The sequence below is a fragment of the Thamnophis sirtalis genome, unplaced genomic scaffold, assembly GCF_051295495.1.
Source record: "Thamnophis sirtalis isolate CommonGarterSnake01/CBP01778 unplaced genomic scaffold, rThaSir2_p1.2 scaffold_2, whole genome shotgun sequence".
Classification (NCBI taxonomy): Eukaryota; Metazoa; Chordata; class Lepidosauria; order Squamata; family Natricidae; genus Thamnophis; species Thamnophis sirtalis.
This window is the reverse complement of record NW_028261382.1, coordinates 159870468-159877501: the sequence shown is the minus strand read 5'-3', so window position 1 is coordinate 159877501 and position 7034 is coordinate 159870468. Positions and strand designations below refer to the sequence as shown.

The 7034-nt window shown below is 48.4% G+C and overlaps 1 pseudogene; it reads right to left on the bottom strand.

Annotated features, from left to right (window-relative positions):
• Positions 1-1928: 1928 nt before the first annotated feature.
• LOC148049250 (homeobox protein Hox-B5 pseudogene) lies at positions 1929-2476 on the bottom strand (annotated as a pseudogene).
• Positions 2477-7034: the final 4558 nt, after the last annotated feature.

Here is a 7034-nt window from a genome sequence, read left to right as displayed (position 1 = left end):
AGAGTAAGTGATGGGTGGGGTGAGTGAGCAGGCGGATGGTGGTGGGATCGCTGCCCGCTGCACTGCAGCTGACTTGCCCCGGGCCGGGCGGGCTGGGAGGCTTTGGGCGTCCATGCGGGAAGAGCGCGGACGAAGGCAGAACGGCGCTCGAAGCGATAGGGAAGGCGGGTGGCGGGGCGGAGCAAGGGAGCGCAAGTGGCGGATCCAGGGCTCATATGCAGACGGAGCTCTCCAGGCACAGGAGTGCTGGAAAAGTACTTCGCTCATGCACCCACCGGGATGGAGCACGCTCGCTCGCTCGCGTGCTCCAGCCCTGCCTGCCGGCACGCTAAAGTACCAGCATGACTTTGAAGTGCTGACTTGCGTGGAAGGGCCGCATCGCCCCACGCGGAAGGGAATCCAGCACTTCAAAGTCATGCCGGCAGTTTAGAACTCGGCTGCCATTCAGCGAAACATGTTTCGCTGAATGGCGGCTGAGGGGCACGCTAAAGTGGTGGGGCGGAGCAAGGAAGCCGAGGCATGACTTTGAACTGCTGGCTTACCGCTTGCCTTCCACGTCGGCCCACGCTGAAGGCAATCCAGCACTTCAAAGTCATGCCGGCAGTTTAGAACTCGGCCGCCATTCAGCGAAACATGTTTCGCTGAATGGCAGCCGAGGGGCACGCTAAAGTGCCGGCATGACTTTGAAGTACTGGCTTGCCGCTTGCTGCTTGCCTTCCACATTGGCCCGCGCGGAAGGCAATCCAGCACTTCAAAGTCATGCCGGCAGTTTAGAACTCGGCTGCCTTTCAGCGAAACATGTTTTGCTGAATGGCGGCTGAGGGGCACGCTAAAGTGCCGGCATGACTTTGAAGTGCTGGCTTGCGTGGAAGGGCCGCGTCGGCCTGCGCAGAAGGGAATCCAGCACTTCAAAGTCATGCCGGCAGTTTAGAACTCGGCTGCCATTCAGCGAAACATGTTTTGCTGAATGGTGGCTGAGGGGCACGCTAAAGTGGCGGGGCGGAGCAAGGAAGCCGAGGCATGACTTTGAAGTGCTGGCTTACCGCTTGCCTTCCATGTCGGCCCACGCTGAAGGCAATCCAGCACTTCAAAGTCATGCTGGCAGTTTAGAACTTGGCCGCCATTCAGCAAAACATGTTTTGCTGAATGGCAGCCGAGGGGCACGCTAAAGTGCCGGCATGACTTTGAAGTACTGGCTTGCCGCTTGCTGCTTGCCTTCCACATTGGCCCACGCGGAAGGCAATCCAGCACTTCAAAGTCATGCCGGCAGTTTAGAACTCGGCTGCCATTCAGTGAAACATGTTTTGCTGAATGGCGGCTGAGGGGCACGCTAAAGTGCCGGCATGACTTTGAAGTGCTGGCTTGCCACTTGCCTTCCACATTGGCCCGCGCGAAACATGTGTCGCTGAATGGCGGCCGAGCCCTGCCGGTAGCCTTCCGGGCCGGCCAGCCATTCAGCGCTCGCACTCAGCGCTCGCACGCCCACAGGACGGTGCCGGGGAGGAGAGGAACTGAGGGAGTCCCGCCGCTCATGGTACGGGCGAGGGTTGGCCAGCTGGGGGTGGGGGTGGCTACTGCCGAGGCCTCCAGCCTTGCAATCCTGGGCAGGGAAGGTGAAGGTTCGCTCCGGAGCTGCGGAAGACCATTGCACCGGGAGGCCTTTGCCCCGGGGATCCCCCGCTCCACCCATTCGGATTACCCCCAAACCCAAAGGAGCCTGGGCGCAGGGGTGCAGGCCAGGGAAGACGGGGTTTGGGGGCTCGGAGGAGGAAGAGGTGATCTCCCCCTCCATTCGTCTGGCCCGCTGCAGAGCTCCTCCTGGGGGAGGGGGAGGCGACGAGTGCGCTGATCCCTGTTTGCAAGACCAGCCCTCCACCTTCTTGTCCCGTTGGGAAGGGGGGGTGTGGGAGACAAGAAGGGGGCAGGCTTTATGCAGCCAGCGTGGAGGTGGTGTTCGGCTCCGTCTGAACTCGGGTGCCGTTGTTGGCTTGAGAACCGCTCTCTTCGGTTCGCGAGGATGTGCTGGTTTCGTCTATTTTGGCAAACGCGGTGATGCTAACTGCACCGACAGAAGCTACTGGTTGGCGTGGGAGGACCCGGCTGTCTTGCCTCCACGGCTTTCATTGACGCCGCCACTACTGGTGCTGCTTGTGCAAGGGAGGGATTCAGGACAGGACAAGGAGCAGCTGAACACCTCTCTTAACCTGCTTTCGAGCGCTGCCTGGGCAGAAAAGACACGAGAGCTCTCCCCAACCGCTCCAAATTGGCTGGAGGAGGAGGAGGTGGTGGTGGTGGCTGATCCGCTGATGCTCAGATCCATTCCATTGTATTTGTATCCCTTGTAAGAGCCGGCGTGCATGTTGCCTGGATCTCTATAGGATCCATCCATGGATCTGCCGGCCCCATAATTTAACAGCTGATAGTCTTGGGCATTAGGGTAGCATCCTGAGAACGAATGTACAAAGTAATAACTCATGTGGGTTTGTATCTTGGAAGGCTTGATTTGTGGGGTTTGTGGTGGTTATAGTCCCCATGCTTGAGAATTTATGATGTATTAATGAGTTATAGCGGCGGTGCCTCCCCCTCCCCCTCCTCCGCTAGGAACACCTCAGCTGGGCAGGCAGGGGTGCTGGGCTTTGCCGGCTTCAGCTCAGCCGCAGAGTCGGTCAGCAAATTTTAAGAAGAGGCACCGGACAGCCGCTTGTCTAAAATGGATAGGATCTCCAGCTTGAGGGGGGGAAGGACTAGAAGACCTCCAAGGTCCCCTCCAGCTCAATTCTGATTTGACCAGAGCCCTGGTCAACAGTTGCAACACCGACATTGTGGAATGAGGGTTACAATGGCCATTGTAAGCCACTAAATGGACTTTCCAGCCCCTGTTGTCTTTCTTAGAGAAGAATGCAGAATACTGGAGCTGGAGGTCATCTAGTCCAACCCCCTGCTCAAGCAGGAGACCTGATACCATTTCAGGCAAATTGTTGTACATTATCTTTTTCAAAACCTCCTGTGGTGGATCACCCACAACTTCTGGAGGGAAGCCGTTCCACTGGTTAATTGTCCTCACTGTCAGGAAATTTCTCCATAGTTCTAGGTTGCTTCTCTCCCTGGTTAGTTTCCATCAATTGCTTCTTGTCCTTCAAGGGCTTTGGAGAATAGGTTGACCCCTTCTTCTTTGGGGCAGCCCCTCAAATATTGGAAGACTGCCATCATGTCACTCCTAGATCTTCTTTTCTATAGACTAGAAATCCACAATTCCTGCAACTGTTCTTCATATATTTTATCCTCTGGTCCCCTAATCATCTTTCTTGCTTTTCTCTGCACTCTTTCCAGAGTCTCCATGTCTTGAGACTGATTGATTGGTCGATCTCAAGTAGCTTCTATCCACCTCAAAGCCACAAAGGGTTTCCTCCAGGCTCTTATCACAGATCACTTATGTTACTAACTTATCAGCTGCAGTTATTCACTTAAGAACTTTGGCAAGAAAGGTGGTATAATGGGCTTAGTGACCAAAGTTACAATGGCATTGTAAAAAGTGACTGATGACAATTTTTCACACTTAGCGACCATTTTCACACTTAGCGACCATTGCAGCATCCTCATGGTCACACGATCAAAATTTTGATGTTTGGCAACAGTTACAATTTATATTTGTAAATTGTAGTTATGTTGAAATAAAAAAAAATTACAATACTATTTTTGTGTTATATGAAAATTGTTGCTCCATATAAAATTTTTAATCAAGCCCCCCCCCCCCCCCCCCGGTCAAAGGTGTCCCTCTTTACCAATCTGCAAATCTGGTCACCTTATCCATGGTGCCTCTGCCAGTGAAAACAGAGCTTGAGAGGTTCACATGCAGGCCTCCCAGGCTCTGTTTTTGGCTTCAATGGCCTCCTACAGCCCTCTGCCAGTGATAACCTAGCTTGTGGGCGCTACGTGCAGCCCACCTGCGCTCCGTTTTAGGCTGCGACATCCTCCTGCAGTTCTCTGCCAGCAAAAATTGAGTGTGCAGCCTCACCAAGCTCTGTTTTTGCTGGCAGGGGACTTCAGGAGGCCAGCAAGGTCCAAAACAGAGCCTTGACAAGTGACATTGAGCTGGCCATGTCCCCTAACCATGCCCCACAACCCTCCATAGTCAAACATAACCCTGATGCGGCCCTCAAAGAAATCAAGCTTGACACCCCAGATCTAGGGACTGGATTTATTTGGCTACCTCACTCATTTACTAAAGTCAATTCCCAGTGACCCTATACAATTTTTAGGAAAGAGCAAAGTATGTTACTTTTATATAAATTAGGCTGTGCAATGAAATAAGGGCTTCATAAAGTGCTTCAGCTGAAGTGTAAGTCACCTCTTTACAAAGGTTGCTTTGGACTTTCAGTGGCTGTTCCTGGTTGCTTCCATATGCATATCTCTGCACAGCCACTCTGGTTTGCTAGCAGACCCAGCAGAAGTTTGATATATACACAAGCAACTTATAGGAATCCAGAGATAAATTTCAAAGCAGCCATGACAGCCTTGGAAAAGATGTACTCAGTCTAATGCATAAAAGGTGTGTGCTTTATTCACACTAAAGCACTTTGGAAAGCATTTTTTAAAAGTTTGGACATTAGCAAGTAGTGTTCATTTTATCATGAAATACAGTAGAGTGAAAAAGCAAGATTTCCCTTAACAGCATTTATACACATACCAAAACACTTTGACATTCTTAGCATTAATTTTTTTGAAAATATAGTCTATGGTACTTGTAATATAAGCGGACGTGGTGGCTTGGTGGCTAAGACACTGAGCTTGTCGATCAGAAGGTTGGCAGTACAAATCCCTAGTGGATTGGATTTGGATTTTATTCAATTTGTAGGCCGCCCTATTCCCCGAAGGGACTCAGGGCGGCTGAACAAAGCCAAGGGAGGGGAAATTACAAAAAGTAAGACAAAGACAATCAGACAATACAAACAGTTTAAAAGCACAACAGACACAGCAAATTCAAGTAGGGGGGGGACTCAACCCCAGGCTTGCTGGGACAGCCAGGTCTTCACGGCCGTCCGGAAGTCTGAAGGGTGGAGAGGGTCCGAATCTCCACAGGGAGCTTGTTCCAAAGGGCCGGGGCTGCCACAGAGAAGGCCCTTCTCCAAGTAGTCGCCAGCCAACATTGGCTGGCAGATGGAATATGGAGGAGGCCTAATCTGTGGGATCGAATGGGTCTGTGGGAGGTAATCGGCAGAAGGCGGTCTCTCAAGTACCCAGGTCCAATACCATGTAGGGCTTTATAAGTAATAACTAGCACCCTGAAGCGTATCCGGAGACCAATAGGTAGCCAGTGCAGCTCGCAGAGGATAGGCGTAATGTAGGTGTACCGGGGTGCACCCACAATCGCTCGCGCGGCTGCATTCTGGACCAGCTGGGGTCTCCGAACACTCTTCAAGGGCTGCCCCATGTAGTGTTGCATAATAGGGTGAGCTCCCATTACTTGTCCCAGCTTCTGCCAACCTAGCAGTTCGAAAGCACATAAAAAATGCAAGCAGAAAAATAGGAACCACTTTGGTGGGAAGATAACAGCGCTTCATGCATCTTTGGCGTTGGCTCATGCTGACCACATGTTCACAGAGACGTCTTCGGACAGCACTGACTCTTCGGCTTAGAAATGGCGTTGAGCACTGCCCCAGAGCCAGAAATGACTAGCATGCCTGTGTGGGGGAACCTTTACCTTTACCTTACTTGTAATATAACCATCCTTGAATTTTTAAATAGTGGAACTTGTTTAGCTAAAGCTTTGGTATGATGGCTTTAATGTCAGTGGGGGAAAAAAGCAAATAGCTATTTCAGAAGTGCTAGAAACATTGGTTCTTTGGATTCATAGATATTTTTTTAAAGTTAAGCTGTTGTAAATCTTAATACATTATACTGTTTCAGTGCAATGATATTGATACAATATTAATTGGATATTATTAACATTCTAGATAACTTAAATGTTGAAGAGAAAAGAGAAAGAAGTATCCATTTAACATTCATTACAATTTGGGATGTTAATATTACAGCATAAGAAAATTCTACTTTGAGTCAAGAGATATCTTCATGAGCCCCTTCATTTATTTTTTTCACATTTAAACACTGAAATTCAGGTCACATAATTGGATATAAAAATCACATTTCAATCTAGCTGCTCATTTCCCAACTTCTATTCTCCAGTTTCTGTTTCAGTCTGAAACATTTCATGTGCAATGAAAAATTATATCTGTTTGTAGATCATCTCAAGCATTAATGCACACTACAGGACATACCGTATGTGCTGGACAATATGAGAGGATAAATTCTGATGGTGTTAAATTTTGTGAGGTTATTTTTAAATTTGAATGGAAAACATAGATATGGACACGTACAGTGCTAGGCCCAAATACATTTTCTCTTAGTCTTGGTCTACAAGTGAAGCTTAGAGGAACTTCATGAGTATATATAATGTAAATGTCAGTCTTAGTTTGGGAAATCATATTTTTCAATCTCTCTTTCTCCCAGAATTCTCACAAGATTTTTTTCATGGATAAGAGAAATCTCATCATGAAACTCTACCTAGCATAATGTTCATATGTACTTAATTTAATCTTTCAATATGGTATTAATAAAAAAAATCAGAGGTCTTGACTATCATAAATCCCACTGACTTCAATGATGCCATACCAGCAATAAATGAAGCCTGCATTAACATGGTTCATCACCCCTCTATGCTTTACAAGACATTAAAATGTATTGCCCCATTACATTTCTAATGTTTTTTGTCTCCTGGTTCGGCAAAGCTACATGCTGACACTTCAAATTTAGTGGGTTTCTGCAAAAACTCAACAGAGAGCTATGTAATAGTTATTTTAGCAAGATTATGACAAGGGAATAATGCAGAACTTAATCCTTCAGGTAGCTTGATGTAACAAACAATTTAACTCACAAACACTCATGTGGCCCCCTTCTTAACAAAAGGTTGATGACAATTTGGATTATCTTGTCTGTGTCTAGACATGGGTCTTCTTTCATATTGACATTGTTTGCTT